Source organism: Halichoerus grypus, chromosome 2 (genome assembly GCF_964656455.1).
Source record: "Halichoerus grypus chromosome 2, mHalGry1.hap1.1, whole genome shotgun sequence".
In the NCBI taxonomy this organism is placed as follows: Eukaryota; Metazoa; Chordata; class Mammalia; order Carnivora; family Phocidae; genus Halichoerus; species Halichoerus grypus.
Window position 1 is genome coordinate 191,848,196 of NC_135713.1, and position 23,568 is coordinate 191,871,763.

Below are 23,568 nucleotides of genomic sequence, written 5' to 3' on the forward strand. Positions count from 1 at the left end.
CTTTGCCAGAGGAAAAGCGGTCTTAAAAACAAACTGCAAGCCCTCGGAACCTAACACTACTAAAGATGCGCCGAAAGGGACCTCAGTAGTGCTTTAATTTCATTTTCACTTGCAGAAACTGACGCTAATTAGGCAGAGACTTGCCCAAGGTCACCCAGCCTTGTGTGGCACCACAGGCCCAGGACCTAGAACCCCTAGATCCAGGCTGCGCCACCCCCTCCCGGAGTCTCCTGGGCTCCAGGCAAACACAAGGGGGAAACTCATGGCCCTGTTTGGTCAGAAGGCTCCTGAGGGTGGGGGTGGTGCCCTCAGCGTATAGCACAGTGGGGCACAGAGGAGATGATCGATGTTGGCTGAATGGGGTATCAGAGGATGACCTGCAGAGATAGGATGATCGCAAGCACCAGGGATGAAGAGAAAGTCCCATCTGGAGTGAGAGAAATGAGGCCAAGGCTGTTGCAAGGGCACCCAGCTGTTTGAGATCTAGCTGGGCTTCGGTTCACAGGGCCAGTCTCTGTCGGATATGGCTCATTCTGAGCTACAGCCCTCCAGAGAGGCTGGGAGGCTGCCCCTCGCCCCCAGGAGCCGTCTTGTTGCCTTGGCAGTGAGCTGGGCCCCTGGCCAGGGGTCCTGATCCCCCCACCACGAGCATGCCGGGCTCCCCAGTGCCAGGGAAGCTGAGTCTGAGGCAGCAGGGCTAAGGGCCCCCTCTGCAGTTCTCTGATGACTCATCCAACAGCCTGGCAGGCAGAGAGAGGAACAAGCAGCCCGTTGAGAGGCTAACCCAGAAGCTGGCAGCTGAACCTGTGAAGGGCACGGGAAAACAGGCTGACCCTCACCTCCCAGGGGCACAAAATCACAGCCTGGGAGCTGTACGGCTTCTCCGGTGCCACATGACCATGACTCAGACCCTCACTGATAGCCTCTAAGTTCAAGAAGCTATTCTCAGCATACTCTGGCCTGAGAGTAGCTCTCCTACACATTCACACACGTTTGCTTGCCCCCCCCCTCCTCCCCCACTTCTACAAGGGTTCTGGCCTACAAAAAATAGGGTTCTGCATGAAGCCTGGGACTGCTGGCCAGGTGGCCTTCCTAGCCTTGGGCTTTGCCCCTGGCTTGTTGCCCCAGACCAACTGCCCTGCAGCTTTGCCCCTTCTTTCTCCTGTAGCTTGTGGGGAGTGAAGACTGAGCCAGTTGCGTCTCTGCCTTTGAAGGCAAGTCAAAATCCTGATCCATTACTCAGTCTGGATGCTCTCCCCAGCTCCACTCCGGCCTCAAATGCATCCTGCTCCTCTCTAATTGTCACAGCTGAGGATGTGGGCACTGGTAATAGGCAAGCCCACTGAGCTCACCTACAAGGCCACAGAAACCAAAGGGGAAAGAAAAGGTGTGTTATTGGTTCAGTGTTCCTTTAGGGCCTGGTGCACGTGCACTGCTTGCTGTCTTCTATGGGGCCTCGATGACCGCTCCCCCCTGGAGAAGTCTGGTGGTCGCAGTGACTGGGACGGTACCAGAGCGACCCTTGGGCATATCTATAGGACATGCCTGCTGTGGGCAAGGCTCCTGGGCCCTGAGACAAACTTGGCTCCCTTACCAGCTAGTAAAACTCTTCTGTCCAAGTTGGGGAATTTTTTTTTTTTCTTTTTTTTAAGTAGGCTCCATGCCCAGCATGGAGCCCAATGTGGGGCTTGAATTCACAACCCTGAGATCAAGACCTGAGCCAAGATCAAGAGTCAGATGCTTAACCGACTGAGCCACCCAGGCGCCCCCAAGTTAGGGAGTTCTTAATGTGGGTTCAAGGACAGCCTCAGGATGGTCTGTGAGCCACAGAAACTATATACAATTTGTATTTTTACAGGGAAGAGGTCCACAGCTTCCATCATATTTTCCAAGGGTCTGACATTCCCCAGAAAGTTGCTGTAGTCTCTTTAGAAGATCAAGTCCATGATTCTGGCACCGCTCTTCCATGACAAAGAAGAGCTCAATAACGTAGCAGTTTCCTACCTGACTGCAAGTCAGAATAACCAGATGAGTTCTCAAATGCACTTGCCCAGACCTACTGAAACAGTTGCTGGGCATTAGGCCCAGAATCTGTATTTTTGACAAGTTCTCTGGGTGATTCTGATGCCAAGGGGTCAGAGACTACCATTTGACCCCTGGTCTATACTGTAAGGCTGTCCTGTCCAATATGGCATCACTAGCCACATGTGGCTATTTAAGTCAATTAAAATTAAATAAAATTTAAAAATCAGTCCCTCAGTTACACTAGTTACCATATTGGACAGTGCAGATAGAGAATGCTTCCGTCACTGCAGGAAGTTCAATCAGACAGTTCTTGTTCACAGCTATGATAGCCACGTTTTCTCTGACAGCAAAATTTCTGCTCCTAGGATTCTGCAGCAGGACTGGAATCTAGGCTAAATGAATTGCCAATTAACTAGAAGGTACAAAAGTATGTTTTATTTGGATCTTCAGTGATGATAACCTTCACATTTCAGTTCCCTTTTTTAGTAAGTGCAGTAAAAACACCAGACTAGGAACCAGACGAGAGGGGTTCTAGCCTTGGCAACTTTTTAAAAAAAAAGCAGTGGGACCATTTTTGTCAAATGAACTCATAGCTCAACGCCCAGTATATAAAAGAGCTAGAAGCACGCAAATGATATGTAACTCACATGAGAAACAGCTGATCTGCTAGAGAAGGTGGGCAGGAGCCTCATGCGCTCAGCTTCCCTTCATCCACCAAGGATTTCTGTGGAATCCTAGGTCTTCTCTTCTGAGCAAGAGAGCTTGAAAACCAGTGGCCTAGGAAATCTTGTGAGGTTCCTTCTAGTTCCCCAAATGTAACTGATCTGTCAGGATCATCTGAGGGCAGGATGACCAATTCAGAATGATCACTGTCGATATTCACTAAGCACCTACCATTATTGACCTCATTTTCAGATGTGAAGACTGAGGCTCGGAGAAGGCCTGGGGCCTGCCAGACCAGCAACACAGTTACAAGTTGCAGAGGTGGGGCTGGACCCACACGCGGCTGTCTCCAAGCCCCCATGCTCAAGCTCGAGCAGGCCACTGAGATTCTTCTCTCAGCTGCTTCTGACTTGTTCTGAGGACTGAATAGGCAGTCGGTCTGCCTGGTCTGCAGAAGATGCTGAATGAAAGCTCATTCTCTTGCCCTTCACCTGCCTCACGAATGCCATCACCGAGACAATGGGACTTCTCGGTGTTGGCACGACAGAGACAAGGTGTTCAGCTGTAGCGAAGGCATTTAACACGCTGAGCCTTGGGTCTCTGTATATAAAAGGCAAATAAAAATCTCTGTTTTACAGGGTCATCTTGGAAATGTCCACTGAGGCACCAGGGCAGACCAGGGCAAATCCCTCTCATGACTATTTCATCTGGAAGTAAAAACTTGTCCTCCTCTGAATGCCCAGAGGGGACAAATAGCAGAAGTAGAATGACTCAACTTCCTTAATAAGATATTAGTTGAAAACCAATCTTATTCTGATGCTTCCTCTTTTAAGCCTTCAGCTTGCCTGGCCACTAGGCCACACTGGGCTGGCTTCTGCCTATCAGGAATGAGGGGCTGTGCAGGAAGGGGAACCAAGGTCAAGTGCCAGGCAGAGTGAGCTGGCCTGGCAAAAACAGCCATCTGGCCCGGCAGATCCAGAGATCCTCATACCCGCTCAGTCCTGGCTCCCCTTTCTGCCCTGCCTGCTCTCCCTAAACTCCCCTCCCCACCCCCCCGCCTCTGTTCTGGCCAGTCTGCTCCTCTCACTTGCCTGAGCACAGCAGCAACGGGTAAGCCTCAGATTCTTTTCCTTTGCTCACCCTGTTGCCCTGGTAGAGAATGCCTTCTTCCTTTATTAATATCTATCTTTTATAACCTATCCCCTCAACGAAGCTCCTGCATCCATTGCACAAGTGTTCAGTGAGTGTCCCCTAAGTGCCAGAGCCTGTACTAATCGGGATCATTCATTCAACGTCTTCTGTGCATTGGGCATTTGCAAGGTGCTTTACCCACTTCGATGAACCTCAAAGAAACCTTGCAAGGTGGGTGGTATTATTCCCATTTATAGATGAAAAAACTAAGGCTCTAGGAGATAAGTTGCCTGCAGAAAAAAATGAGGCCCAATTTACACAACTAGAGCATCTACCATGGGATTAGAGCTAAAGCTTCCTGGCCCTTTCCCCAGGGACCCAAGGATTCCCAGTTCCATTCTAGAATAAAAGTTTGTTGGCAGAGGCCCCTGGAACATCAAGGACCAGAGCAGTATTACGACCCATGTGGTTATTACTGCTCCCATTTTAAAAGCCCACGGGATCTGCCCACTGTTCATATTAGTTGCTTAGTCTGTTTAGGCAGAAAGCACAAGAACCAAAAATGAGGGGTCTCCAGTAAAAGCCGAAATCAGGGATAAACTGGTCAGACTTCTAGGTGGGTTATACTACCACATGTTCCTGGGATGTTAGAATGTTTAACTTGATTAGTTTTAACAGGTCATTCCATTTTCTTAAAACAACAACAACCCCCCCACATATAAGGCGCACACACAGAAACACGAATTCCAGGGAAGATGACACTACCTTCGCTGGGAGAATCACTGAAGGATGATGTGCTTTGGCAAGCAAAAAAGTAAGCCAGAGAAGAAGCGGGATGCAAGAAGCAATGGAAGGCCCAAGCATCCATAGGATATGTGGGTCAATTTAATTAACCATTGGATGTAAAAAAAAAAAAAAAATAGTTTAAGCCACTTTAAAACATTAAGTTCTAGAAACATTAGCAAGGAAGAAAGGTGGGGGGGGGGTTGTTCAATGGGTAAAGAGTAATAAGAGCCTTGCCTTTTGGTGAAATTTACATATAAAAGTGTTTACACTTCATTAGAAAAAATTATAGTTTAGTATGTATGTTAAAGTTTAAGAGTAACTAACTATAAGAATAGAAATGCAGGGGTGCCTGGGTGGCTTGGCTGGATGAGTGTCCAACTCTTGGTTTTGGCTCAGGTCATGATCTTGGGGTTGTGGGATCGAGCCCCGCTTCCGGGCCTCTGTGCTTGGCGCAGAGTCTGCTTGAGATTCTTTCCCTCTCCCCCTGCCCCTCCCCCTGCTCACTCAAGAACTCGTACGCTATCTCTCTCAAATAAAATAAATAAAATGTTTTTAAAAAAAGAATAGAAATACAATTCAGAGTTTCTAAACCAGAAGGGCAAAAAAAAGAAAAACAGAAAACTTGATCACTCTAACAAAAGGCAAGGAAAAAAGGAAAAAAGTAGCAAAGGAAAAGGACACTAAGTATAAAATGAAAACAGAAATGAAGGTGGCAGAAGTAAATCGAAGTATTAATGCAGCATTAATCACAAATAGATTAAGCCCACCCGTTAAAAGATAGACAGATAGGATTTTAAAAGATCCAGGTAGATGCTTACTAAAAGAGACAAATAAAATTATATAGAAAGACTGAAAATAAAGGATGAAAAGAGATATGCCAGACCCATACTAACCAAAGACATGTAATATTCATATCAGACAAAACATTTAAGATGAAAGGATATAACTTATATGCACCCAATAAAGCACCTCAAAATCCAAAGGCTGGTGGCAAGCTGGGGCTTTATGGATGAGTGAGGTCTCTGCTTTGGAGTGTCTCATCAAACAGAACTGCAGGGTCTTATAATACAGCAATCTTTGAACATGGGTTGGGTCTGCTGGGAGTTGGGCTCTGTGCTGAGTGTTGGGTGTACACTGAGGAAGAAGACCCAGCCCCTTGAGGAGCTCATAGTCTACTAAGGGAAAGAGATAAGTAGTCAGAAAATTACAATCCAGTATGGTCACACAGCAACAGACACAGAAACACAGCAGACGCAATGGGAACACTTGGAGGGACACCTAGCTCAGCCTGGTGGGTATCAGGAAAGGCTTCTTGGGCTAAGTCTCAAGGGGTGAGCAAAAACAGCCCAAGAAAAAGGAGAAGGTATTCTAGGTGGAGGGAATGGCAAAAGTTAAGGCACAGAGGTGAGTCTAGGAAGAGTCCCAAACAGTTCAAAGTTGCTCGTGGGCAAAGCTTAGGTCATGCAGGGGTTAAATTCTTAGCAAGAGGGGTAGAATTCAGAGGCAGAGTTCCAGAGGGAACAGGGTAGGGGCAGATGGTGGATGTGGGTACTAACACGTAAACTGTGCCCTTCGGATAGAACTCTCACCCCACCTCCCCAGCATGGGCTGACAATACCCTAAGCTACAGGCGTCTGGGAGCCTTGCTTAATTTTTTCCCCCAGGTGGAGAGGCTGAGTGGGCACTGGGACCTAGAGACACACTTGAGGAAGGAGGAAGGAGGAAGGAGGAAGGAGCATTCTGAGTGAGTGAAGGCTGGAGGAATCTCAACCTGCCTGGCACACCAGCTTGAGGCCTGCTTCCCAGGAGAGCAATTTCTGCCTCAGCATTTAGCATTAAGGAGGATAGGAAATTCAAATGCACCTCAATCATTAAAATCTTACAGATCAATTTTAAAATAAAAACCTGTCATGCCCACAAAAACTCAGTCTCGCCAATTCCACAGGTCAAACTGCTAGGTAAATGAAACGTCCGGAACAAAATTTCTGACTGTCCTCCAGCTACCACCACACGCCCGTCAAGGTTGGCTAGCCCCACACGTGCAGAGACCCTGCTGTCTACAGGCCCCCTCAAATGTTCAAGGCAATCCCCTCATGTCTATTCTATTAGCACAGGCCTCACCCACTTCCAGCTTCTCCCTGACCCCCTCCCATCCCAAGTTAATCTTAAAACATCATGTCCTTAAGATAATCTCAAGTTCAAAGACATTTGCTGGCTCTGCACTGCTTATGGGCCCAATATCAACTCTGTGGTCCATAATCTGTCTAACCACTATTTCCCTAAAAACACAGGGTTTGGCTGTGGCCAGTCTGATCTCTCCATGCCCAACTGACTCGCTGCTCAAATCTACAGGTTTCTGTGTGTGCCATGTCTTGTGGGGGCCAGCCTGCACATCCTGCTTGTCTTTCACCGGCCAAGCTCGGACTTAGGCCTGCAGGAAGTCCCTCCTAATGGCTTCATCGCACTGTCGCCTCCTTTTCTGACTGCCTATGGGACTGGCTCTCCTCACTCTCCTCACCCTCACCCTGGCCCTTAATCATACCATCACTCCCCTTACTCATCAAATGAAATAACACAGATGAAAGAACTCTGGAAACAAGAAAGCATTATACCAAGAGGAGATAGCCATTTCTTGTGTATACAACTCAGAGAACTGTGTCTAGGTAATGCAGCAAACAGAGTTATGGAAAAAGATGCATCATCAGAGATGCTTAGTATATTTTGCAATAGTAAAAGCTGGAACAAAAATGTCTAATTACAGGGGGAGGATAATTATTAAATAAATCATGGTACATCCATTAACAATGTTTACAAAATAATTTTTAACTATATGGAAAAATGCTGATGGGACACAATATTAACAGAGAAAAGATTCAGATTTCTATCTAAAGTATGATCCCACTTACCCTGTGTCTGTATACTACATCAACCTTTGTAAAAATGTACCCAGGGGGCACCTGGGTGGCTCAGTCGGCCAAGCTTCTGACTCTTGGTTTTAGCTGGGGTCATGACCTCAGGGTCGTGGGATGGAGCCCCACATCAGGCTCAGTGCTCAGCACGAGTCTGCTTGTCCCTCTCCCTCCTCCTCTGTCCGCCCCCACCCTGTGTGCATGCTCTCTAAATAAATGAAATATTTTGAAAGGGGCACCAGGGTGGCTCAGTTGGGTAAGCGTCTGCCTTCGGGTCAGTTCATGATCTTAGGGTTTGGGGATCGAGCCCCATGTTGGGTTCCCCACTCAGCGGGGAGTCTGCCTCTCTCTCTCCCTCTGTCCCTCCCCCTCTCCCTGCTCGTTCTCCCTTTCTCTCAAATAAATAAAATCTTTTTTTAATTAAGATTTTTTATTTATTTATTTGACAGAGAGAAACACAGCGAGAGAGGGAACACAAGCAGGGGGAGTGGGAGAGGGAGAAGCAGGCTTCCCACCGAGCAGGGAGCCCGATGCGGGGCTCGATCCCAGGACCCTGGGATCATGACCCGAGCCGAAGGCAGACGCTTAATGACTGAGCCACCCAGGCGCCCCTCAAATAAATAAAATCTTTAAAAAAATATTTAAAAAAATAAAAATAAATAAAAATGCAGACTCCTAGCACAGACATGCAGCAATGGCTCAGTCTTGGTGTTTTAATATTTTTTTATACTTTTCTAATTTTTCCATGTTTTTTTCAGAGAGCATGTATTACTTTTCTGTTTTCATTTTTTAACAGATAATGTTTCCAAGTGTTTAAAAAAATACAGACAGGATATAGAGTGAAAAGTGTAAGGCCTTCTCATCCTTGCCCCATCCCTCTGAGGGGATCCCAGTTACCGGTTTCTTGTATATCCCCCCAGAGATGTTCTCTGGGGAGTATTACTTTCATAACAAAAACAAGCGATCACTAGAAAAGGGTCTTGTGGTATGGGATAAGAATTGAAGGGGCATCTGGTTCACATTTGTGAGTGGGGCTTAATAAATACATGATAATAAATACCCCCAACCCACACCACCCACACTGGCAGCCTCATCAGAATCTCTGTGGCTGGTCAGCGAATGCTACCGAAACAGGTGGCTGGAGATGGGCAAGCCCGTCCCTCCTGGTTTTGGTTTTCATTTCTGTCTCTTTCTTGTTTCCCACTGGGGGCTGTGGGTTTTATCAGTTATGACTCAAGAAGTAGGAAGGTGCTCAAAGATGGCCCTGTCAGCCGTCCTCAACTCTGAAGGCCACGGCTTCCTTGCTTTTATTTATAGTCACCAAGGCCAAGTGTGAGCAGTAGTGAAGGCCTGTGCTAGTGCGGGATGTAAGAAGTGCTTGTGGGCACAGTGGCCCCATAGAGAGTGGGACACACAGCACAACTGGCCCTGAGACAAAGCCACCAGCCCCTCCTTCCCTGCTTATGTCACGGGTGGGACCCAAGGGTTGGTCTGAATCTGGGAAACCTGAAGGAGGCATGCTGTTCTAGTGAATCTCTCCTACCTTCTTTACATAACATCTGACCCTTTTTTTTAAATCTGTATTTTGTTTTCAACTACAAAATACTTGTTCACCATAAAAATTACAACCATACAAAGTGCTTAGAGAAAAAGAAAGAAAGAAAGAAAGAAAGAAAAAGAATTTTGCCCCATTCCCTCCTCCCTACAATGTAAGAAACCCTTAAATTTGGTGTAAATCCTTCTAGTTCCATTAGCATACATATATAAAGTTTGGGACTATTTTTAAAAGAAACATGGGCTTATAGATATCTAATATTCTACCAGTTATATCTTTCACTTAACAACAGATTATGGAGGGTGCCTGGGTGGCTCAGTCAGTTAAGCGTCCAACTGTTGATTTCAGTTCAGGTGGTGATCTCAGGGTTGTGAGATTGAGCCCCAAGTCGGGCTCCATGCTGGGCGTGGAGTCTGCTGAAGATTCTCTTCCCCTCTCCCTCTGCCCCGCCCCTCCACTCCCTCTCTAAAAACAAAATTAAAAAGACCTAAAAAAACAACAAAAAACCCACAGTAGATTATGGACACTGTCCCACTTCAAATGTATGTAGCTCTCTCGCATTTTTTTAAATGGCTCCGTAAGATTCCATGGTATAAATGTACTCATTTCTTCACCTATTCTTCTATGGATACTCTTGCAAATTGTTCCCAATTTTTCACTAAATATTACTGCAAAAACAAAACAAAACAAAACCCAAAAAACCCTTTATTCACTTCTTTGTGCACTTGTATAGGTAAATTCTAGGTAAATACCTGGAACCGGAATTTGTGGGTGACTCTCTGCATGGTCACTCTTTTTTTTGTTTCTGTGTGTCAGGAAAGTAGGCAGCATTGATCAGTCCAGGACAGGTGGTTCCCAAACGTTATATTAGTTATTTGCTAGAAAGATGCTATCCTTGCTTTCCAGGTGCTTATAATCTAGTTGGGGAGAATGGCCAGCTGGATAAATAAAGGAATCACAAAATGATCTTGGGATCAAAAGGGCCTTTGGGGGTCACTTATTCCAACATATCACTTATTAATCCTGAGGATGGCCTCCCAGCTACATAATAGAATGGTCTTGGAGTCCAAAGGTCTGAGTTCGAACTGTAGTCTCTAACACTCGGGTGGGTGACCAGGTGCAGATCACTTACTCTGAGACTCAGATGTCTCATCTGTAAAACAGGGATGCTCGAACTGAAACAACAGGATTTTACAGGACAACTAGATGCAAGAAGCAATCTTTAAAGGGGCAATACTGTGGCTGGAACACAGTGGGTGCTCTAGTAAACGTTAGCAAAACCTCCAATGAGAAGGAAGCTGATACGAGATGAGTGGTCCTTTCTGGGACTGGAAGTACCAGTTGTTTGAAAGTCCTTGCCTCTGCAGAGCTGAAATCCACCTTGCAGAGCCTCTAGCCAGCAGCCCTAGTGTCAGGAGGAAGGTCTGGAACAGAAGCTGTCAAAGGAGGAGGGGAGAATCCCAAGACCAGAAGGGTAGAAGGAGTCAGCAAGGCAAGGCCAGCCTACGACGGGGATGTTCTTTGAAGTGCATTCTGCATGTGCTGCCCAGCCTCTCCCTCTGCTAGCAGTGCCCAGCTCCGAATGGACTGAGGAACGAGCTGCTGGTGCCTGAGGAACCAGGAACCAGAATTCCTTGACAGCTCAGGTTGAAATTAGCTGTCCTGTGGACATCTTTGGGTGTTTTCAACAATTTGCTGCTACGCGTGTACATGTTAATTACATGCCGGTGTCAATAACAATAAAAATAATGGCAGCTATTATTGCTTGCTACATATTAAGTAATGCATGCATTATTTCTTGGACCCTCTCAGGAACTCTGTGAGCAGGGCACTAATATTGTTCCCTTTATATGGAGGAAGAAACTGAGGCTCAGGAGCTCAAGTAATTAGTCTGATGCTACTCTGCAAGGAGGCGGCAGAAGCCGGATTTGTGCACAGGGCTCTTATGTCAAAGTACATATTCTTAACCATAACACTCTATTTTCATGTGATCTAAAGCTTTAAGAATTGAGACCCAAATGCAGAAGCTGCCACAAGCTAAAGGTTTGTTAGTGAGAAACCCAGGGACTGACCCAGGAGGAGGCATCTCAATTAGGGAGCATAAACGCAGCCAGCCTATGTTCTGGAGAAAAGCAACTTTAAAATGGCAATGGGAAGCAAAGACTCCAAGCTGGACACGTGGCAGGCCCATGTTCCTTAGTCTACCCATGCCCAGCATGGGTATTAGGTCATGCACACTTGGGCCCATCGCAAGGACCAATTCTATGACAAACTTCAAATGTGCCATGCATTTTATTTTTATTTTATTTTTATTTTTTTTAAAAGATTTTATTTATTTATTTGACGGAAACAGAGATAGCGAGAGCAGGAACACAAGCAGCGGGAGTGGGAGAGGGAGAAGCAGGCCTCCCCTCGAGGAGGGAGCCCGATGTGGGGCTCGATCCCAGGACCCTGGGATCATGACCTGAGCCGAAGGCAGACGCCTAACGACTGAGCCACCCAGGCGCCCTGTGCCATGCATTTTAGAAGGTCTGGCTCCAGGCTATTTTACTGTGGTTTTTGTTGTTGTTTGCTTGTTTAATAACAAAGCCTTGAGCATCAGCTAGTATCCTCACAAATATGGTCAGTACTTTGTCTCCAGGCCCCTGATAAAGGGCATTGTGTAAGCTTTAAAAGAAAAGTGTTACAATGGCATTTCCAATTCAACTTCTGAATCCTTTGCATGAGGAGTGCCAACAGCATACAGAAGATGCTACCGGGGCATCACTGATCCACACAGACAATTATGGAATTGGTATGCAGGAGATTGGGGGGGGGAGTAGGAGGGAGGGAAAAAAGACCCAGAACTACCATACGCATGCCTCATTTTACACAATAACCAGCAGGGAATTTTTAATGTATGTTCTGTCAAAAAAAATTTCAAGTGTGTTTCATGGGGTATTTTGTGTCATTAAACATCTTGATTAAGCAGGGCTGCAGTGTACACCATTTGGTAATGATCGATTTCCAAAGATTACAGTGCGATAAACTGCCCCGGAGACTAAAATCATGCCGAACACAATCAGCTTTCTTTTGATGAGTCAAAATGCACTTCTGGATCTTGTCAAGCCTTGAGGTCATCATTACAAGCAACACTTGGTTGTGAAAAACAGTTCTCCTTATTTAACCTTCTGAATTGGATTCTGAGCAAGGAGCAGTTCCCTGGGCTATGGTTAATCCCACTGAGATACAACCACTGCCCTCCTCTTGGTTGGTAACTCTGTTTTCCCAAGTGGGACTGGCTTCAAGCAGGGTCTACCTGTATGCAGAGCAGATGGAGAAAGACAGGTTCAGCCTCCCCGTGAGGGAGGAGGCTTCAAGTTCATTGTAGTCACTGGTGACTGGTTTTGAAATGGAGGAACTAGTTTGAGGAACTTCAGAATAAACAAGAAACCCAAACAACTCGGTTTTCCACAGAAGACTTCCAATGCACGGGGGTAAATGGAAGGAAGCATATGGTCCAGCTCTGCTTTTTGGCAGTGGAACCCTGACCATGGCCTCATTTCAGATGCTGCCCTACACACCCTTTGACAGACTGGCCTGAATGACCACTTGAGGACTTGAGCAGCAAAGGTGACTCTGACATGTCCCTTTATATTACAGGGTCACACTCTTGTCCTCCTTCAGGAAGGGAAGAAAGTCATGGGGCCTGTGGTATAACGGAATATTCAGAGGCTCTCAGAATATTCCTTGGTCAAGGAGGGGAAACCATGCATAGCCTGTGGCTCTTTCAGCCTCTTCCAGACCAGCAGGGCCCAGAAGGAGGAATGTGGATGTCAGTCTTGTACTTTCACTGGACCACACGAATCCTTAGCCAGGGATTCCCATGCTCCAGGTGCTGTGCTGCCCAGCAGATGCCATGGTGACCAAGGCAGACAAGGTCCTTGCCCTCACAAGGCTGTCACCATTGCAACCCTGGAGAGGCTTTTCTGGAATGCTGGACTTAATTACGAAGAAGCACTGTCATGGGCCAGCCTTTGAATCCTCTGCCTACAAACCTGTGTCAGAGTGGCGCCAAGCACATGGGATTTGTCATTGTGTCACTGACTTCCCTATTCCAGCCTGGAAGGCTGGGCTAAGTCAGCCACACCTTTAATAGCTGGCTACTTGTCTGCTTCTGCTCTGAACTATGTGTGAGCACACTTCTCCTGACAACGCCTTCACCTCTGCAACTGTGTTCCCTTCCTCCCAGACTGCCGAAGTTTCCAGATTGTTCTCAAGCTCCTTTTCCAAGTGGACAGATCCCACCCAGGTACCTGCAGAATGGGAGGTGGGGTTCCTCCCCTCTGAGGAACTGTGTGTGTGACAGTGCTGGGTCAAGCTGGACAAGGCAGACCACACTGGCCGCGATGCCTTTCTGGCTCCTCTCTAGCCCCCACAGTCGGGGATCACGATTTAACACCTGCAATGTCTGTCTTCCCCCCTGCCACGTAAGCTCCTTGAGGGGAGTATATCCATTATCCTCGTTTTCATATTCTTCCACCTGCCAGAGCCTGCCGTATGGGACGTTCCTGGCAAAGGCTCACTGAAAGGATGACTGATACACTCCTGAAGAGTATACTGGTGTCCTGGCTCTAAGAGCCTGGCTGGTCTGGCATTTGAGTGTCCAGACTATCCATTCACCTGGCGAGCAGGAGTGGGCAGAGCCTGGTGACCAGGGGTGGCTGTATTCTGACTGTACCCTAGCAAGAAGGTGTCATGCAAACTGGCTACCAAGCCACCCTTGTCCCCTTTCTTAAATGCTGACCTTGAGACCCAATTATTTCCAATTCTTTGAGAAGAGCCTTCTGTGCTGGACAATTATCTGTCTGGGCTCCAAAGTGCACATATATGCTCGATGGGAGGTGGTACACAAATCTCTGCCTTTTACATTTATCTCTAGAAAGCTATTCCTGCCTCTCAAAGTACAGCATCTGCCAATAGTACAGTCCCAACAGTAAGCTGGGACTACTGAGCACAGGCTCAAGAGCCTGGTTCATCCAACTAACTTCTTGTGCCAAAGGAGTCCATTTCTAATCTTAAATGGTAATAGCATCCTCATTTGAGGTTGGCTAAGGCCCCCTTTCCTCCTAAATCTCCCAGTCATCCCTAGTATTGACCAGTAGACCAATATTGAATAATTCTGGCCAAGTAAAAGGAAATGTCAATGACAGCAGAAGGTGGTTGGTGATTTCAGATACAACAGCTCTTTGAACTTACAGGGGCCACCGTCCAGATATGACATCATGCTTTGCCCACAGGGAAGAGCTTCTTCACTGAGAGTTGCTGGATGAATCCAGTTGGAATGACCCCTGACTACTCTGGCTTTTCTGGTCACCTGCGTGCCATGGGCAACATGTCCCTTCTTCACAGTGGAAAGATGCAGAAGAGTTTCTTCGTGCCCAGTGGGTTTGTACCCTCACGGTCGATCATTAATAGCATCTGAATGCCCACTCTGGGTAAGACACTGCTTGGGGAGGTAGGAAGGTGCCCTACAGATGCAGGCAACCTTTGAGACTTCCAGGTAGCCCTGCCCAGAATTGTATTCTCTTATCAACCTTGACCTCCTTTTGGTTACACAAACTCCTGGTATAAGAGAGTGTCAAGTGAATAGCCTTCTGTTTACTTTTTCTTAGGCCCAGAGCAGCTGCTCTGGCCCCACCCTTCCCAGGTCTGGCAGAGCTTGCAGAAAGACTGACAGGTCAAGGTGGGGGAATAAAGGAGGAACTAGTTAAAAAAATCCAATTCCTACTCCGGTAGTTCCTTTGTTCAGAGGCAGCACAGCACAGGGAAAAGAGCCTGGACTTTAGTTCAGATTCCGCCATTAACTAGCCATGTGGCCTTGGGCAACTCACTCAGCTTCCTTGGGCCACCATTTTCTCTTCTGTAAAATAGGGGAGAATGTGAATGGTAATGGTCATTTCCAGGCTGTAATTCTAAGAGCTCTTTCTTGACAGAGTGGTTGAGGCCTAAAGGTCACTTAGCCATGCTTGCCTAAAATGATGGCTGGCTAGTTCAGATTGATTGGGTGTGCCTATGGGGCTGAGGGAGAGCCTGTGACCACTTGCAAGGCAATGTTAGTTCTTCTCCTGAGGCTTCAATAAAGTCAAGCCCTCTTTGTGGGTAACCCTGGACATTGCCTACAGATGTCCCTGACCATTAGCTGTCAAGCTCAACACCAACTCCACGGGTCTAGAACAGAGAGTTTTGAACAGACTCTTTGTCTTGGTGGATGCCTGGTCATGGCCTTAGTGGGAAGAGGGTGAGCAGAAGCCATAGCAACCAGAAACTGGGGGGCAGGGACGGCTCAGGACTTTCCTCTGCTGCTTCTTTCTGAGTCCAAACACCAGCCCTGGCTGTGTAGACAACTGAAGTGGTGGCAGGCTTGGAATGACAGTAAAATGACAGTTTCCTGACGTCCAGGGTTTAATCTAGCCTTTTCAATCAAAGGCACCCTTCAGAGCCTTCCAACTCAGGTGGCAAAAAGAAAGGCAGGTAGGAAAGGGTTCCCCAAAAGGTCTTTCACACCAAAGCACAGTTTGCTCTCTCTGCTCTTTGCCAAGGGGTTTCCCAGCTCCCCGGAGCCAAAGCTCCCCTCCTGCTTCTTTGCTGACTGTCACTGGAAGCGGGCCATTTTCCACCCTCAAGGTGGCTGGACTCAGGAGCACAGTGACACCGTTGATCTGGGCTCTGTGCCTTGTTCACATGACCCCCCCTAGCCAGGGGATCCATCTCTCTGTTGGTTGGCAAACCTTGGGAGCCTCCCATTTGTTTCCTTATCCCTGCCTCCAAAGCCCTTCAGCTGAAATAAAAGTGATCTTTGGCAGAGGGCTTCTTTTTTTTTTTTTAAGTTTATTTATTATTATTTTTTTAGTAATCTCTAAGCCCACCATGGGGCTCGAACTCATGACCCCCAGATCCAGAGTCACATGCTCTTCTGACTGAGCCAGCCAGGTGCCCCGTGGCAGAGGGCTTCTTGACAAGGTCTGCTCAAGAATTCCTCTGCCATTGTGCTGGGGAATAAGTTGCCTGTCACCTACACCCCTGCACGGGTGACTCAGCTTCTAGAGAAAGTGCTCTGCTCACCTAAGTAAAGCTGCCTGGAAAATGACTAAGGCCCCTATCAAATGCACTCTGTGAGGCTGACCAGTTAGTGAGCCGGGTCCAGACACTCTGCCTCTCACCTCCAGCCTGAAGTCAAGTGTGGAGCTGCCACTTCAGGCCTGCTGGTTTCATTTTCATCTGAACCGAGCTCCACATGAGGCTTGACATCCGGTGATCTATTTTTTCTAAAAACTAGGTTCACTTTAGAAATGACTCTTTGGCCATGAAGACAGCTTCCCCAAGAGAAAACAAAATGTTATTTAAAGGGAACGTCAGCCTGGTGGGAGCCTATATTTTTGTTTTGTATTAAGAAGAGGAAAAAGCAATTTAAAATGTAGCATGAAACTTTTTTTCCTTGGGTGATTAAAGGAAGATCTGCAAGCCCCTGACTACAGATCCAGGACCCCCAGATATGGGAGTAGCAACAAGCTGACAAGAATGTATTTATAAGCGGTAAAGGACCGTGAGCTGGGGGTGCCATGCAGTGGTGAGAACCTTACTCCACGGAACCAAAATCTCCCTCGGCGTCCCTCAAACAAAGAACAAGTCCTTGCTGACTTATATTTTATACAGTATTTTCCCATTTTTCATCTCCAGAGCTAAAGCTGGGACCCGTTTCACCACATGGTGGGGGGGTGGTGGTGGTGGCACAGAAGGGAGTCCTAGCAAGGCCCAGCCCAGCTTCTGGCTCAGAGTCCTGGGTGGGCCGAGGATGCCCTGGGTTTAGGATCACCAGCTCTTATCGGGCACAGCCTGGGCCTCTGTTGGCTCCTTTGGAGGGTGGTGAGGGCAGTATTTAGTACACGACAGGAAGAACGTGACAGCGAAACCCCTACACAGAAGAAACACCCCCCCGGAGGTCCTACTGAGAAAATGACTCTGCCCTGTCAGGCAGTCTGACCCTTCCTGACATCATCTTACAGAAAAAAGGGAACGAGGACCACTGCTATTACTACCACGACGACCACCACCACCATTTATAGGCGTCACGTTCTGTGGATTATGTGCCAGGCACTGAGCTCAGCACTCGACATACATTCTCTCATTTTCTACTCGAAACAACCCCATGAAGTATTTCTGATCCCATTTACAGATGAGGCACCCGATGCCGAGGGAAGTGAAGTGATTTGCCTGAGTCACACGGGCAGACAGTGGCAGACCTGGACCTGACCCAGGTCTGTCTGACTTGACAGCCGAAACCCCCACATTTGATCCTGGACACACCGCACACTTGCTCTAGTGCTCCGGCCAAAACACTGGACCACTCTGCCTTAATTTCTGCATCTGTAAAACGAAGATAAGCAGACTCGTCCGGAGGATGTGCTCTTCATCTTTCAGCCTTTTATTAATAAGTAATTATGAATAACCAACACCAGTTAATAATCGTTAGCAATACTTATTAATATTAATACTTGTGAGCATAAATAGATAAATAAAGCAACCAGCCTGGTTTAGCTACATTCAAAACTGGCATGTTTTGGGCGGGGGGGGGGGGCCCAATTTATCCTTTCATGAGTAGGTTAGTAGACAAAGCAGTGAACCAGAGGTCCAGAAATGTGGGCTTAGATTCTGGGCATGACAATGACGTCCTGAGTAATCTCATCCACTTTATTCCTCCTTACGAGGCTTCCTTTTCTTGATCTTTGGCCCTGCCTTTCTTTACATTAGTGTTGTAAAAAAATAGCAAAAAAAAAAAAAAGGCTACAAAGTACCATTACTCTTGATGCCATATAATTTTAAGGGATTTCTATCAGGAGGATAAGGGGTTAAAGGACGTAAAACAGCAAGTCAGGAAGAGGATTTTTAAACTCATACAAAGAAGGGCACACAGGCCACTCAGGAAAAATGACTTTTCTCTGTAGTATCACTTGGGTAAATAAGACCAGCCTAGAACTAAATGGCTCAGTCAGCTCAACTGAAATGTTCTACTACCCAATTTGCCCTAAGTTTAGCTTTCTATTTCTAATCTGCTTTCAACATTTCAGTCAGCATCACCAAGTACATGCAAAGCCTTCACACGTGCATCACTTCAAGCGCTCATCCCACCCCTTGAGGATGCTCAGCCCCCACTCCTTTCCCTTCCTCCCGTCGTGTGCAGAGGCCAGACGGCCTGGCTTATCCTTACAGTTCCCCAAAGCCACTGACATGGAATTGTCTCCCTTCCCCCCAATTTCACACCGGTGCCATCAAAAGTGCCCATAATGCTCAGATGTTTCCAGTTTAACTGAAATACTAAAATGGGGCAAACAGGAAGCATCAGACACAACTGCGGTAGTGACTTATTAATCACGAAAGCAGAATTTTAGTTGCATTTTAACCTTTTGCCAGGAAAAAAAAAAAAAACAGCTTTGAGATGATGGAAGCCATGGGTACAAATATGCTGCCTATACGAGTATCAAGCTGACTTCTACTTTTCATTTAGGACTGAGTTTGGTTCTACAATTTTCTTAACTATCCTCCCAGAAAGAGCATCTGTCAGGCCAACCGATATGAATCTGTCAGCTCTTCATCAAGGCAGGCAGACCTGTTAGAAAAGCTCATGTGCTTTTGTCCACTGAGACAGGAAAAAAAATAGGAAATTCAAAGTGACTTCTCGGGCCAAAGTGATAGAACGCTCTTAAGAGGGTGCCAACAACAAAGAAAACAAGCCTGGATGAAGCTTTGCCTTTCCCATCTCTACAGAGATCTCTCACCAGACCTTGGCCAGGATGAACTACCATGAACCAAAAACCATGAACCAAAAAAATCACAACAGTTGCCTGGAGTTGGACAACCAATCAGGACAAGCCTTCTTCTCAACATTAAATGATATACAAACACTCCAAGCAGATCACAAAGGAGTCAGTGTTCAACAGGAGAACCAAAATGAGGAACCAAACCTCCATCTGTTGAGGCGAAACGGCCAGCCAGACATTTTTGTTTAATAGATGAAGGCTCATTTGGCAGGGTCTCTGTCTGTGGTGCCGCTCCCACAAACCCTAACAGACAATACCAGGGGCAAAAAACCCCCTTTAGAACTGCTCCTTATAATCTGAAAATAGGCAGAAGGTGACCTAAAGCTTGGCAGCATACTGCTGTCTTATTTTACAAAAGGGCTGGAACATACACCTGGGTACGTATTTCTAAAATTAAAGTCAGAGACTCTAACTTTTATTTTTGAGACCTTCTGAGAAGTTCACCACACCCTTCAAAATAAAGGAGGATGTTTTAAAGGTGTCAGAGGTCTGGCATCACTGCACCCAAGGAACTGACTTTGACATCACTTAAAAAACACCCAAGAGTAGGGGTGCCTGGGTGGCTCAGTCGTTAAATGTCCGCCTTCGGCTCTGGTCATGATCCCAGGGTCCTGGGATCGAGCCCCGCATCAGGCTCCCTGCACAGCCAGGAGCCTGCTTCTCCCTCTCCCACTCCCCCTGCTTGTGTTCCCTCTCTCACTGTGTCTCTCTCTGTCAAAGAAATACATAAAATCTTAAAACAAACAAACAAACAAACAAAAAAACACCCAAGAGTAAATCCAAATACATCGTAAGCACAAGCACCTGTCCTCTCATGGTGACAGCAAAAATACCACACCAAACTTCTCCCTTCTTCTTGCAACTAAGTCCCATCATGTGGTCCTGGTCCAGGGAAAGGAACCTGGGTAAGACACCAGTGGCCCAGGCTCCTCACCCTGAGTTCTAGCTATGATGAATACTAACCTCCCCACCTGCCTCAGGTACCTCACCTTTAAAAGAGGACAACACTGTCTTATGTCTTCATGCAGATGTCTGAAGGAAAAAGGAGGTTACAGGTATGAAGATACAGAGTAAAAAAAAACACATCACTAATGTTAAGATACTATCTCCCTCTAATCTTTCAGACAGACCATGTTTCTAGTCAAGGGGTTTTCAACATTTTTCCTGGAATGAACTTCAGACTGCTATTTTGTACTGGGCCCCACTTATCATTCAATTTCACTTGCTTTTAGATTCCTTAATCAAGTCACTGGTGTTCACTGTCTCCAGTGAACAAAAATAATTCTGCCACTTACACCACTGATTTCTGTACATTTTCTCCATTCATCCTCTTCTCCCCACACTACTTCCCCTGTTCACCTTTTAAGACCGAAGGCAACATTTAAAACTCCAATTTGGAAGGAAACGCTTTTTCTGAAGTTACCCATCACCAAGGAGGCTTCTGCGCAGGTGGGAGTCTGCACTGTACAAGAGGCCTCTTTCTGCCTGGTGCCCCGTGGGCTTCCCAGATGGGAATATTATACCGGAGCCCACAGATCAAGTCCTGAGTGGAGCGGACAGAAGGGTTACAGAAGGGTCAGGGTAAGAAAGAGGATGCTGAGAGTGGCCAGCACTGCCCCGCTGGGTGCCAAGGGCAGGCTCTGCTCCTTCTCCCAGCCTCGGGGTGTGACCAGAGAACTTCCCAAGGCAAGGCCAAGGGTTTCACTGCCAGGGCAGGTGGGAGGGCGCACAGACCCGGAGCGCTTGTGCATCGGCCACCTTCCGTCCCGAGCCGAGGCGAGTTCCCACCCTGGGAGCACCCAGGGAGAAGAGCAGGATGGGCGGGCTTGGCGGCGGGGCAGCTGAGCGCGGGGGAAAGGGGGTGCTGGGGAAGGGGAAGCCGGGCGCCCCTTCACGCGCTCTGGGCGCGTGTGCGGCCTGCGGGGGTGCGAGGCGAGCACGGCGTGCGACCTTGGCCCTGGCAGCGTGGTGTGAAGCGAGCGCTCGCGGCCCGGCGCCGAGGGCCCCCTTGCGAGTGGATCTGACCGGCCGCGCCGCCGACCCCCACCATTCCGGGCGGCGGGCCAGGCCGCGGCCCGGCCCCGGACTGAGGGGCGACTCATCCCTGTCGCTCCCTCGGCGCCCCGCTCCGGTCCCCGCGGTCCCGCCCAGTCACCTACCGGCTGAGCGCCGATCTCCCCAACCAGCGAGTGTCGCGCTCCCCTCGCCCGCGATCTCCCGCCGCCGGCCGCCGACCGCTGGGCTCCGGGACTACGGTCGCCCCGCCCCGGCCTCGAGCCCCGCCCCCTCACCGCCTTCCCGGCCGCCCCCGGGGCCACGCCTCCCCCGGCGGCTGCAGATTTGCTCCGCTTCGCGCCTCCTTGCTCTGGCCGCACCTCGACCCTTGGCCCCGCCCACTCCTCCAGTCTAACCAATGAGCCGGCGCGTCCCCGCTGGTCCCGTCGTACAGCCCCTAGCAGAGATTGGCTAGGAGGGCCACGTTTCCAGAAATGGGCACTATTTCCGGACAGTGTTTATAGAGCAGAGATTGCTAGGCGGACAGATTGACAGAAGGCGGAGGCGGCCAGGGTGTTGGTGTAACCACACATGCGCATTGAGCTTCTGGCAGTCTTTTTTTTTTTTTTTTTTACGGGTTGCGTGCTTCTGGAGGTTACGGGAAGGAAGGTCGAGTGTGCGCATGCGTGGGCACCCCCAGCCTTGGACTCAGGTTACCTTGGAGACGGCGAGGCGCTCTCCCTCCTGGGTCTGGTTCTGCTTCCTCTTTGCACTTAGTCCTGGCGGCTGAGGAAGGTGTGGCGCGGGGCGGCGGGGGGGGGGGGGCGGGGGGGGTTAGAAGAACTTTTATTGAGCACTTACTGTGTGCCCGGCGCTGTAGAATTCCCGAGGACGGGTAAGACAGGTTCTGGTGCCTTCCCTTGAGAAACTTGGGGAGCCTAGGGCCTAATGGGTCAGACCTGTATGTTGAAACCCAGGTCTGATGAGAGCGCTTGCGGATGGTTTGGTACAACACCTTTGTAAAGCCAGAGAAGCAACGTGGTGGGAGCGCTGCACGAAGCATCTCCCAGCCGGGTTTACAGGTCACAGGGCCAGAGAGAAGACTGGAACTTTACCTATGCGAGAAAAGGGACCTGGAATCTGAATATGCTGCAGGGTGTCACCCGTGCTTCTTTCTGACTGGGGGAAAGGGGGAGTGGTTAGGGAGGTCGGGGTACTTTTTCTTTTCTAACTTTTGCGTATCTGTATTTTCCAGTATGTCCACAGTGAGCTTGTCTTTTACTTGTAATAAAAAATTACAAACTTTTAAAAACAGTTTGCAGAGTAAAAGGTACCCCCCCCCCGGGCTCCCCATCCCCTTCAGCGGTCCATGGCAGGCAGGTCTGGTAACCGGCTCTAGGGGTGGGGGCAGGCAGGCCCCGTCCCAGGTTGTCTTGGGAAATAAGGATCATCTCATCTCTGGAGGTGTTAGAGCAAAGACCTGCTCAGGAGCTCTCATTTTCAGACAGTCGGTGGTAGCTCAAAGCCTATTTTTGGAGATCTCTGATGTTGGGGGGGGGGTAGGGAAGACCATTTATTTAGTCAGGGGTCGAAAACTCACAACCTAAGGGCCTCACCCACACACTCAGGCCACAGATATGTTTTGTTTGGCTGGCTGAATGATGTGTGTGTGTGTGTGTGTATTTGAGTGCCTTAGAGCAGAGCGTGCAGTTCCTCGCAGCCTCTGCCTGTGTTATCTTACACCGAACCCCTTAGCTATGTCATCTGTCTGGCCCCCGAAGCATTTGAAGTTGTGGTCCTCATAATGCCTGTGCTTTGGAGCTGGATAGTCTCTGGTGCATAACCGGCTCTGCCACTGACCCGGAGATGGTGGGCAAGAAGGAAGCTGGGGTCCCCTAAAACTCCTGCCCACCCCAGGGTTTTTCATGTCCGTCACTCTGCGAGAGGTGGAGCTTGGCCAGATGGTGGTTTTCAGGTTGGTATCAGTAAGCCTGGATCCTCGGCTTGCCTCTCCCACCACCTGTTCTGCCTCTGGGCACACCACTTCTCAGGAAAGACGTGGGCATGGGCCCAGAGTCTGCAGACGCTCCCTGGCTTGCCATCATTCCTTTAAGACACCCAATGCCCACGTACTTTACCCAGCTTCCCTTGACACTTCTTTGGGTTTGGGTCCCCTGCATGCATCCACCACCCCATCCAGATGATCTGACTTTAAATCTATCCACTAACACTAATGTGTATTAGTGGGAGAGAGTGACATGTTGACCCAGAGCTGCAGCTCCCAAGAAGGAATTTTGCATCAGGTTGCAGCAGAGGGACAAACACCTACAGACCAGTGAGGAAAACATTGGGGACAAGCGGGACTTCGTGGTTTCAGCTACCTTTCTCTGGCCTTTAAGCCCTACTGTGTGTGGGATGAAGTGAAACACAACACAATTCCCACTCCCGGTGAGCACCTTGGAATCTCTGAAACTTGAGATGCTTGCACCTCCTGGAAGGAAATCTTCAGGGCAAAATCTCTTCCTCCCAGTCCAGCCAGTTAAGTCATGGTAACCTGGAAACCCTTCTAGCCTTGAGTCACTTGTGCAGCCCCGGCTCTGCTTTAAATAAAAGAAATTGACATTTACAGAGTGACTCACACCTGGAG

General features: G+C 48.4%; 1 protein-coding gene across 1 annotated transcript in view; it reads right to left on the reverse strand.

Annotated features, from left to right (window-relative positions):
- The window catches only part of MAP3K14 (mitogen-activated protein kinase kinase kinase 14), a 42,923-nt gene extending 21,723 nt beyond the window's left edge, over positions 1-21,200 (reverse strand). Inside the window, exon 1 of the mRNA XM_036096652.2 lies at positions 21,086-21,200. The gene's annotated coding sequence lies outside the window, so the exon portion shown is untranslated. The remainder of the gene's footprint in view (positions 1-21,085) is intronic.
- Between the last annotated feature and the right edge of the window lie 2,368 nt (positions 21,201-23,568).